At 38.7% G+C, this 12,496-nt stretch overlaps 1 long non-coding RNA gene across 1 annotated transcript; it reads left to right on the forward strand.

Annotated features, from left to right (window-relative positions):
* Window positions 1-10,389: 10,389 nt before the first annotated feature.
* LOC130499865 (uncharacterized) lies at window positions 10,390-11,383 on the forward strand. The gene is made up of 4 exons (XR_008938721.1): window positions 10,390-10,537; window positions 10,644-10,829; window positions 10,915-11,029; window positions 11,107-11,383. It is a non-coding gene; the product is annotated as an uncharacterized LOC130499865 (long non-coding RNA).
* The last annotated feature ends 1,113 nt before the right edge of the window (window positions 11,384-12,496 follow it).

Here is a 12,496-nt window from a genome sequence, read left to right on the forward strand (position 1 = left end):
CTCTCCAGGATTCCTTTCGGGCTACCAAACCCCAAAAATGAGATCGCCTCTACCTGGTTTCCTATCTTCCGATGAAGCCTTTACATCAAGATACGGCTCATCTTCGATCTTCACAGAAAAGCCAAAACAAACCAGATCAAAATCAAGGAGGCACAAAGAAGCCGAATTTCAAGTCAACCCACCAAAAAGGCCAACTCTTACGTCATCGTCTAGTCATGAGTCAGTGGACAACAGAGGAAAAGATATCGGCATCATCGAATTTTCGATGACTAGTTTGCTAGATAATCTCGTCAAAACCACCGATTTACCGGAGCATCAACCAGTTCCTCAAGAAGAGTCTCAGCCCTCACTGGTCGTCAACATCGAGCACTTCTCAGACTCAAGCTCGCACTTCTCAGACTCAAGCTCCAGTGAGTACGATATAGATTCTGATGAAGAATCGCTCCCAAAACAGTATGTAATTGGTGAAGGATCAAGTACTCTTAAACAAGAGCCAGATGTCAATGAAGTATATTCAAGTGAGGAAGACATGAATTATGAAACTCCAAGAGAAGAAACTCGCAATAAGCGTTTCTCTTCGAAGGTTATGGTGTTTACGTTCGACGACATTCCTTTCGACAAATGGAATGACCGGTTAGACGAATTCCATGCATGGATGAACTCAGAAGCCATTACGTCTCCCCTGCATTTGGTAATTCAACAGTTCACAGCGAGACTGTCTGGCGCACTTAAGGAATGGTGGAATTCCCTCGGGGAATACAGACAACAACAAGTCTATCAGACAACAATTCCGGTTCTTCTAGGAGAAATCCACGGAGAATTCATTGGCACTCCAACACATCAAAAGGAGCAAATTCAAGAAGAATTCTTCTCAGCAAAATGTTGTTCTCTAAAAAAGAAAGATCTTGCGAAGCATTTTGAAAGACAGACGAGAAGATATTATGCGCTAAACGGACTCAATAATCCAAGCCTGAAGCATGTCTATCTATCGTCCATTGATGATTATCTTAGTCAGCAGACTAAGTTGTACATCAGAGATCAAGGACAAACAATTGAAGAAATCTCCATTGGTCAAATCCAGCAGTATGTCTTCAGAACTGTCGACAAACTTTGCAAGCAGAAGGAGTTCTGGATGGAGTTTATGGATCGTTCGAAACAACTATCGAAAATATGTGCAAGACCAGATCTATCGATCAAATGCTCGAAGTCCAAGAAATCATGCTCTTGCGATTCGAATGGAAAGCACAAGAAATTCAAAAAGCGTTTCTCAAAACGCTCACCAACCTTTAGGCGCAAAAGATTCTTTCGAAAGAAAAGAAGTTTCAAGAAGTCAACAAGATGCTTTCTGTGTCGAAAAGCAGGACATTATGCTAAGAATTGCCCTAACAAGTCAAAAAAGAAGAAGCAGTATCTAATCAGCTCGATATCAAAAATCGCACCAGATATTGATATCGACGCCCATGACTTGGAATCAGTTCTATCTTATGATAGTGTCGACAGCGGAGCCATTTGTGGATACTCTGACTCTGATGATTCTTCTGAATCATCTCCCGAAGAAGACGAAGATTGCTGTTTCAAAATCACGGAGATACCGAAACAAGAAGAAAAATACCCTCCACATCTTCAGGTGAAGATCTTTGATCCGGCCCATCAAGAAGAACCAGTCGATGCCATCGCATTCATAGATACTGGGGCCCACACGACGATAATAAATCCGAAAATTCTCCCGTCTTCTATGTGGCTACCTCATCAACAAGAATTTCGTGTGGCAAATTCTGGATCATTATCCATCAAACTCAAATCAAAGCCAATTACAATTGAGCTTTTTCCAGGATGCCGAATCACAACCAGAGGCCTTGGTTCAACAGCACCGGGCAAAGACGTAATATTAGGATGGGATTCATATTGCGCTCTCAAAAAATCATTCAACATCTCAATCGAACCGGAAGGCATACGGTGGAAGAATTTCTACAAATCTTTCACTACTGTACCGCAACTTTTCGCAGTCGAAGAATACGTCTCTCAGGCATATGCAAAAATCAAAGAAGAAATGACAAAGTATTCCTGTGCAGAGTCTCATATGGAATTCCTTCAAAAGTGCAGCAAACCACTGTGGCTCAACTCCCAGTTCTTTGTTTCGTTACCTTTCAAAGAAAACGTCCTAACCAGGCCGACAAAAGCAAGTCACGCAGGGATGCCACCAACCCTTTTGAAGCAGGCTAATGAAGAATGCGATCAACTAGTAGAGCAAGGAGTAGTTTCAAACACAACTTCTCCATGGGCATGTAAGGCATTCTACGTCAATAACCGTGCGGAGCAAGTAAGAGGAAAACTCCGGCTAGTAATTGACTACAAGCCATTAAACCAATTTCTCCGAGACTTCAAGTTTCCCTTACCAAACAAAAAGGCGCTTCTTCAGCACCTTCAAGGAGCAACTGTATTCTCAAAGTTTGACCTCAAGTCTGGATTTTCGCAACTTGGCGTTCAACCAGAAGAAAGATACAAGACCGCATTTTGTTTACCAAACCGGCACCTCCAATGGAATGTCCTACCTTTTGGTCTAAAGACAGCACTGTCACTGTTTCAGGAGGCAATGCTACGTATATTCAAGCCTCTTCTCGAATCGGCTTTGATATACATAGACGACATCCTGCTGTTCTCGTCAAATGAGAAAGAGCATGTTCAACTTCTTCAACAGTTCCAAAGCATCGTCCTACAGTATGGAATTATGCTATCGGCCCGCAAAATGGTCATAGCCCAGCCCAACATCGAATTCCTTGGAATGCAGATAAAAGATGGCAATTTTACACCTCAGGCCCATTTAGCAACGACGCTTCTCGATTTTCCTGACGAAAACCTAACTAAGCGACAAGTCCAGCAATTCCTTGGTGTAATCAATTATGTAAGCGACTTCATCCCGCAACTTTCGCAACTGACAAGACCACTCCAGAAGATGCTGACAAAGAATCCACCTCAATGGGCAAACCGACAAACCGAGGCGGTCAAAAGCCTAAAACTAGAGGTGCAGAGGCTACCACCTTTAAAGATTCCTTCCAAAGGAACGCGCATTCTGCAGACTGATGCGAGTGACAAATATTGGGGAGCTATTTTATTTGAAGAAATAAATGGAAAACGTCAAATCTGCGGATACAGGAGTGGACGCTTTAAAGATTCCGAAATGCATTATCACTCCACGTTCAAAGAGATATCGGCGGTCAAGAAGGCTATCGAGAAGTTTCGAGTTTCATCTGATTGGACATAAATTTCGAATCGAAATGGATATGTCATATTTTCCAAAGATGTTACAATTCAAGCAGAAGATGGTCCCACACAACCAATTATTGAGATGGAGCGAATGGTTCTCGAAATACGATTTCGAATCCGTCTATTTAAAAGGCTCGAAGAACACTCTAGTAGACATGCTCAGTAGAAACCCACCGAAAGAAATACATATGATGGAGAGCTCTAACTCAAAAAGTTTCTACAACTTCGCAGCCAACATGCCTGAAGACGCCCAAGAACTCATCAACAAAAACACTCTACACGAGCGTCTCAGACAAATGATCTTTCGCTACCAGTCAATTATTCTGTCAAGATATGGACCCAGCAATCACTTCATCAGCCCAATGGGGATTCACCCTGACTTCCCGTTTGCACATCTCTACATGATCGAGAACACCTTCATGCCAGAAGAAGTCCTTTGTTTCCTCTGGTACCTTTCCTCGAGCTACACCATTGGTATAGTTTTTGATATTCAATGGCTGTACCAATACATCAATGCTCAATTCAACGACCCTCTTCGTGGACACAACGAATGCCTCTCCACTTTCTTAACATGGTTTGCACCGTTATCTGCCTGGAACGGTAAATTAAGAAAATCAGCAAAAGCAACTGGATTACCGTTCAAGAAGTTAAGTGGCCAAGGAGGTCTTAACCCCTTCTTCAATCCTCACACCATATATTTCTTTCACCGTCCTGTTCAAGTCAACGACAAAACAAAAAAGGTCCACGCATTACCTACACTCATCCACCACAACGACTATCAGAGAAGAGTCAGACCTGATTTCAACCTCAATGATACCAAAGCCTATGAAGACTTCCAGACTCATGCATTCCGACTCAACAATGCAAGGCAGACATCCCCTATTCCTTTCAACCCAAATTGGTTCTACTACCCTATAGATTACCAGATGGATCTCGATGAAGATCTCCAATTCTTTATGGAGAAACGTGCCCCTCCGCCGGCCAGCATGGAGCCAAGAAGAAAAGGCCCATAGAAGCCCAAGCGACCATAGAAGCCCAAGCAACGCAAGAAAACGAACAACCACAAGAATCCCTCCAGAGTTCTTTCAAGACGCGCAACTTCCAGACGACGAGATGAATATCGACGAAATAGAAAAGAAGTTCAACATTGAAATCGACGACGAGGCTGCAAAAATGATTGCAGATTATGAAGAAGAGTACGACTGCCTAGGCGAATATTACGAATGCTGCGACAAGCATATCATCAAGTTCGAGATCGATCATTAAAACAAGCATCCGTTATTAATGTATAATTATGTAAAATATGTGTGCTTTAAATCAAATAAAGCGATGATGTAATTGCTAGGTAAGCGTGATGCAAGCGATGATATAATCGTTATGTAAGCATGACGCAAGCAATGAGGTAAGCGCTTATGTCAGCTCCTTATCCTCATCTATAAATATGTGTGTACCCCCTTGTGAAATATCATCAAATAATTTCATAAAAAACCTCTCTCTAAGTTTCTCTCTCTAATGTCTCTCTAAAGTTCTCTAGTTTTCCAGACCTTATCTCATCTTTGATAAGCTCTGATTTCTATCTTCCATACACAAGATGCGATCCAACTCTTTGCTGTGATTCTTCTTGATCGATCTCCGTCAATACGACTCTGTCAACACGACTTTCGAGGGAGGTGATTATCCTAACAGTGGTTGAGCTTGATCGAAAAGGCCGAGGAAGTGCCTAAATCGCTCCCTATACCTGGAAAATCACCGAGCTTGTCTGATCAATAAGACTTTGTCAACACGACGTGATCGGTTTCAGACTCTTCGGTACTTTTTTGACAAGAGACAAAAAAATACAGGCGGTGGAAGATTATGTAGATCGAGAAGTGTAATCCAGTTATGATATCATAAAGATGGGGATGGTAGCAGACGAACTCTGTTCGGGTTGAACATATATTCTAAGAGGTCAGATCAGACTTATAAAGTAATCACTGAGAACAAAGTCGAAGTAGTAGAGAGCTTAACGATCAACATGCAAGAAGTCAGAGAAGCCAGCAATGACTTGCAAGTAGCAAGTAGCCAATTTGTTAAAGCCTGAGAAGCGATCAATTAAACCGATAGGAGGAGACAAAATTGTTGTTCATTTGGTTGCCGCAGGTTCGGTGTCTGCGTCTGCGGCAATGATTTCCGCACAAGTTTGTTCGTTTTATCGACGCCGATACCTGCGTCTGCGTCCGAACGCCGGCATCTGCGTCAGACGCCGAAAAAATCCCGCGGTCGCGACTAATATTCTGCGTCTGCTTAAGCTATTTACTATTTTACCTTTAATGTAATTCACTAATTACAAAAAACTAATTTATTTGACGCAGCTGCCTTCTTTTCTCCATCTCTTTCTCGATCGAACCCAGCTCTCTCTCTCTCTCTCTCTCTCTCTCTCTCTCTCTCTCTCTCTCTCTCTCTCTCTCTCTCGAACCCAGCTCTCTCTCTCTCTCGATCTCGAACCCATCTCTCTCTCTCTCTCTCTCTCTCTCTCTCTCTCTCTCTCTCTCTCTCTCTCTCTCTCTCTCTCTCTCTCTCTCTCTCTCTCTCTCTCTCTTTCTCTCCTCTCGATCTCTTGAAGCTCAGCTCATCTCACTCTCTCGTAAGTTCTCTCTCTTTTTTCTGGGTTTTGTTTGCTTACTACTGTTTAGAATGCTTAGTATTGTTTCTTGTCTATTGGGTATGGTTTTGTCTGAGAACCAGTGGCGGACCCACAGAGGAAGATGGGGTGTCAGGTTACACCTCTTAAATCTCAATAAATACTAATTTGGTTAAGAAAACAACGAAGAAACGGTAGTTCTGTTGGTAAAGTGGTCCTATTGTCCCCCCTAAAAATGTGGGTTTGACTCCCTCCCAAGACAACTTTTACACATTTCTTTTTAAATATCAAGTTTGACCCAGGTAAAATTAAATCCTAGGTCCGCCACTGCTGAGAACCAAAGTTTTTGTTGGAGGATTACGTCTAAAGGGCTGTTTGTTTCACCATTTGTCATCTCCATTTAAATGATTAATTTGCATGATCTATCGAGATGATCCATTCAGATTTTTGTACATGTTTGTTTGTCCATCCATATATCTCATCTAGATGAATTATCTATATGAATCAAATGTTTGTTTCTTTATTTTCATTTCCATCCAAATGAGTTAGTAAATAAATTACAAAATACCCTTGTGTTAATTTAATCATATGGTTGATATTATTTTTAACTATATTACATTTAATTATTTAGTTTAATATATTTAAACTAGAATTATTTCAAAATTAACAAGTTTTTTTTTGCGATTGGGGCTAAAAACAAGATTTTTCGGTTTTAGGGGACAAACACATTTTTGGTTTTGGTGTAAAAAGTAATTTTCGATTTTGGCGAGAAAACACGTTTTTGCGGTTTTGGCAGGAAACACGTTTTTGCGGTAACGAGATTTTTCAGTTTGGCGGGAAAACAAGATTTTTCGGGTTTGGTAGGAAAACAAGATTTTGCGGTTTTGATGGGAAAACGAGATTTTGGGGTTTTGGCGGGAAAACACGTTTTGATGGTTTTGCCAGGAAAACACGATTTTGGGGTTTTCACGGGAAACGTGTTTTTGCGGTTGTTGCGGGCAAACACGTTTTGCGTTTTTACGGGAAAACGTGTCTTTGCGGTTTTTGCGGAAATACACGTTTTTGTGGGAAAACACGTTTTGTGAAAACGTGTTTTTGTAGTTTTGGCGGGAAAACACTTTTTTGCGGTTTTGGCGGGGAAACGCGTTTTTGTAGTTTTGGCGGGAAAACGCGGTTTTGCAGTTTTGGTGGGAAAACAGGTTTGTTTTTCGTTTTTGGCAAGTAAACGCGTTTTTGCGGTTTTGGCGGAAAAACGAGATTTTGCGATTTTGGTGGGAAAAACGTGTTTTTGTGGTTTTGCGGAAAAACGTGTTTTGTGGTTTTTGCGGGAAAACGCATTTTTGCGGTTTGGCGGAAAAACGATATTTTTCTGTTTTGCCGGGAAAATACGTTTTTGCGGTTTTGGCAGAAAAAAGCGTTTTGAGATTTTTGGTGTGAAAATTTAGTTTTTAGATTTTCACGGAAAAAATTGGTTTTGTGGTTTTATCAGTTTTTGTATGTGATAAAATGATTTATGTTTAGGTTTGTAATTTTTAGATTACATTAGGGGCATAATAGACATTATACCATTTTGAATGAACCATCTCCATTCAAATTGGTTCATTTGAATGGACTTTAAAATTAAGCCTGATTTCCAAAAGTCATCCAGATGATCCATTTGAATGAATTGTACTTTTAGTGTCTAAACAAACAAAACTCTCATCTTCATCCAAATGGCTCATTCAGATGGAGAAACAAACAGGCCCTGATTCGATTTTTTTCTTGGTTGTGCTTGTAGCGAGGATTAAGGTTCATGAGCTGAGAGACAAGTCGAAGAGCGATCTCCATCCATCTCTCTCGTCTCAGCTTCTCCATCGACGCAGCTCTTCTCACTCTCGAGTCTCTCCATCGATCTCTCTCCATCTTTCTCCACCTCTCTCCATCACGAGCTGATGGGTTTCTCTGATGGGTTTGTATAAGATCTTCTGTGTTCTGGTTATTGACTCTACCCGGTTTCACTGAATTAGGATACAATTGTAGTGTTTGTATTTTTTTTATCTTTGTTGTTCTTGTGACTTTTAGTAACTTTTTACTTGTTTCTCTTCCCCTCGGATTTGGGTTTCAAGCATCGTTGAGGTAATCGTCTCTTGTCTGTCTCTGTTTTTGTGTTTCATATGAGTTTCTGAGAATGGGTTTTGGATCCAAGATCAGAGAATTTGTTCTGATGGGAATGGTTTACTGATGGTTTAGTTCATAACTAAGACAAGAAGAAGCTGATAGTGATGGTCTCTGCAGCTTTGTGTATCAGTTTGTATATGTGTGCTTTTGTGGTCTCAGATTCTCAGTTCCTTTTATCATTTAGGATATGCAATAGATTAGATGGGGTTGAAACTATGGTTGATTCTGCTCTTGTATAGTTGTTTTAAAAGATTATGATTTAGCTAGTTTGCAAATTGCTAGTCTACGAACTTTGTTCTTGTGGAACTGTTTGCAAATTGCTGCTCTCTGTCCATGGACTTGGTTCTTGTGTGTGTTTGCAGAATGCTAGTCCTTGCCAATGGTTAAAGCATTGTCACTGTGTCTTTTTTGCAGGTTTTAAACGTGTGGACCAAAGAGATTCTGATCAACCATTTTAAGATGACAAAAGATGTAAGTTTGATGTGTTTCAGACTTCTGCAGCTCTTAGTGTTGAATGGAAGAAACATATAAAATTTCACTGAGAACATTCTTTCTCAAATTTTTTAAAACTATGTTTTGCAGGAAAGCAACAGATTGGAGTACCTGATACCTAAAAGAACGTCATTGAGACATAGGTTATAAGTGGGAGGCCAAGGATTCACAGACTTTGTTATTAATGTTGTTTACTTTGATGTTTTGAGTGATCTATTGTGTTTACCCAATATAATGAAGGATTTTTGCAAATTAATTATAAAAAAAAAAATCATCATAAATCAAATTTTGAAATATTAAAAAGTTGCCAAGAACAAAAAAAGGTTTATAAGTAGAAGATTAGTTTTTCTTTTGCAATTTAATTATGAAAAATTCATCACTAGTTAAGGACCTTCAAATACCGGAACCGAACCGAAATGTCTGAACCAAAATCGAATTGAGGACCCTCAAATACCCAAATGGTTTTTATATCCCTATATATAAAATAATCGAACAGAAACCGAAAAATGTTTTATTAAATGGTAGAGGTCGTTTACCGTATCAAATGTGTTTACCATATTAAATGTTTTAGTTAATGACTTATTTTTCTTTGCTTATAACTTTGATTATAATTTCTATGTGATATTAAAATATTTGTTTTATTTATCTAAGACTTGATGTATTATTTAGCTTTTGTCTTGTGATAAATATTTTGATATATTTTTTTCTTTAATTTAGCTTATAATTTATGATTAAGATGAGTTTTTTAATTTGTTAATTTTACTAAAATTTTATGATAAAAATGAGTTGTTAAATTTGTAAATTTGACTAAAAATTTATCACCAATAAATTTTAATATTTTTATGGATGTAAATATATTTAAAATACATTTTATTTATCTAAAATTCAATTTTACAAATTTAAACTACATTTATAAAATAAATGAAAATGGACGCAGCGTCTACCAAACGAACAACACTAAATTTATTTCCTGCGGTTGTGTCTGCGTCAGCGTCCTGCGTCTTTAAAACGAACAATAAGCTGCGTCTACGGCGGCGGTTGCGTCTGCGTCTACATCTACGAAACTAACAACAACCAAATGAATAGACGCAGCCGCAGACTCAGCCTCAGCCGCAGCCGCCTGCGGCAACCAAACGAACAACACTAAATGTGATTTGGAAGAATCCGCTTAAGAAGAGATTTTGGCGCAAAATATTATCATTGGTAATTTACGAATCACTTAGCAAACAAACGGGAGGTAAGTTATGGATTTGTTTCCCTAATAACTGAAATCTTGTTGCGGACAGTAGACCATGCCAATTTTGTAACATCATTAAGGTTATGCTTGTTTGGATTGTCCTTGAGGACATGACGATTTTTGTTCAGGCTTAGGGAAAGAGTAACTGGCCAACAGCCAAAGAGTTTAACCCGAGAGTGTTACGCAAGTATGCCAGCATATTGGCATTGAGGCGGCCATAGTTTAGGAAACAATTTCATACTTTTTGAGAATTGGTTTATGTTATGAACCGTTTAGTGAATGCAATAACCAAAGAGACAATTTTCTTTTTATTTAGGCTGTTTACATTTTCTTTATTGATTTAGGATTTGTACTATTTTCATTTATCTATGATGGTTTATCTATCTTGTAATTCCCTATATAAATGGCACATTATGTTATGAATAATATACAACCAATTCCTCTTATTTACAACACGTTATCAACACGATTCTCTAAAACCCTAAGCTAAAAGTTCTGACCACAAACCCTAACTCTCTCTCGATTTGAAACCCTTGACGGCGAGAACCTTAATCCCTTGAGGTCCAAGGCCCAAAAATAAACTTACTCATACCACAAACACATTCCTTCCGACAAAATATTTCTTTTCATTGATTCAGCTCGAAAACAACAATTTCTCTCTCCCTCTTTCTATTACCACCGAACAGTTCATCATACATATTTTTTTTTCCGAACAGATCTTATCTGATTCCTCATCGGTTAGTTTCATACTTCTCAGATCCGTTCAGGTTAACGTAATAATTCTCAGTTTTTTTGTTACAGTATATATATTTTGTTGCATGTAATCTTAGTTTCAGCTGGATCTGATAATATAAATTTTTATGGCCATGGTAGATGTGACGAATCATCTTTTTCATCCGATGATAGATGTTATTCTTTCACTTACGAGTGACTTGATCTTGTCTAACATTGAAGAAAAGCCGAGGGAAGAAAAGTTTGAGAAAACCAAAGCGTTGAAAGAAACTCGTCTTTTGTCTCTATATCATTCACCAAGCGTGACTCAGAGCTTGTGATCGTCAGGTATTGCAAAACCACAATTGTAACTCATTTGTCACAATCTTTTTGTTTGGATAACAACTGATTAAATTGAATTTTTTTCTTGTAGCCACTTCTCACTCTTACTGGGGTGTGCGTTTCCAATATGGATGTCTTCTGGGTTCAGTGACAGAGCTTTATCCCCATTTGCCGGAATCCTCAGCCTCATGATTGAAGATACAATGGTAAGACTTTCATCTTCTACTCCCTGTTGAATAGTTTGGAAATCAACCAAACTGAGAAACATGCTGTCGTTTTGCAGGGTGATGGAGTGATATCAGTGCTATAGATGAAACTGATCTTGTATTGATGATTGGTAGGCCCGAAGGTAACACCGGGGTTAGTAATGGAAAAAAATTCAATGAATCTCCACATTCCAACATGTACTTTCTTTGCAAACTTATCCCAGTATGTCTTCTTACAGGATGCCAGTATTTTTGTTCCCTTCAAAATAAATAAGTCCAGCGATTTAGATAGTATCGATTTATATATCTATTAGTAAACAGAAAACAGAAAACAAAGAATATCGGGTAGCTAAATTATGAGACTTACATGTACATCGGACAAAATGATTTCCAATGTTTCTCCAGCCAGTTTTGTGTAATGCTTCCAGATATGGAGCACCTTAACTTGAACACGCCATTCTGACTTGTATGGTCTGATGCCAGCCAAAGTTGTGAGTTCCATGCTTAAAGGTACTTTCTTTAGCGATTGAGTTTCGGAATTCAGATTTTAGGAAGTGTGTTAAGTGTTTAGATAGTAGGAACGATATTTATTAGAAAAGTTGGGGACTGAAAAGTTAGCTGTTAAGATAAAATCTAATTTTGTTGTTTAAAAAGTTGTTGCAAAATATGAAGGAATATTTGATAGGCTAAGGGTTTAGATAGAAAGTTCAAAATTCTGTTTAGAATAATCGATTTGATTCCTGAAATGTTCTTATTTGGATATATATATTGTAAAAAAAATTGATATGATCCATTTTATCAAGAAACAAATCGATAAAACTATCCATTTTAAAAGGTGGTTAGATTTAGAATAGATGATTGGTTTTGTTCCAGATTATTAGGAAACATATAAATCGACATCTTTATTTAATTGCTGTTTTATTGTAAGAAAATTGTTGAAATGGGCTATAAGTCTGTTGGGCTTTGCGGGAGTTAGTATTGGCCCAAGGTTAAGCGACGTCGGAATGGATGAAGCTTTGTCAAGTGTTCGGTGAAAAGCCAGCTCAACTCTGATTAGTTACTGCTTCTGTAACAAACTCTGTAACTGTATTATAAGGTTGCAGAGTGAGAGAGTTGTGAGTTAGAGAGATAAAATCCGAGAAAGATCTAGATTCTTGTAAACACGAGAAAGAGAGAAGTTCTCGTGTAGAGTCATGTGATTGTGATTCATCTGTGTAAACAAACCTCCGGAGATAGTGGATTTTCCGGGAAGCAATCCCGGCGTGAGTAGGCTGCTGTCACTTTGACAGTGGAGGCTGAACACGTTAACATTTCTCTGTGTACTTTACGTTTCTGTTATTAGATCAATTGATTCCGCAAATCAAACGAGAGACGTAATCGAGAGAGTGAGTGAGCGATCTTGTAAACGGAACAGAGTATCGTTTACAACAAGTGGTATCAGAGCCTCGTCAGAGGATTTTGGATCGC

This window comes from Raphanus sativus, chromosome 9 (genome assembly GCF_000801105.2).
Source record: "Raphanus sativus cultivar WK10039 chromosome 9, ASM80110v3, whole genome shotgun sequence".
Classification (NCBI taxonomy): domain Eukaryota; kingdom Viridiplantae; phylum Streptophyta; class Magnoliopsida; order Brassicales; family Brassicaceae; genus Raphanus; species Raphanus sativus.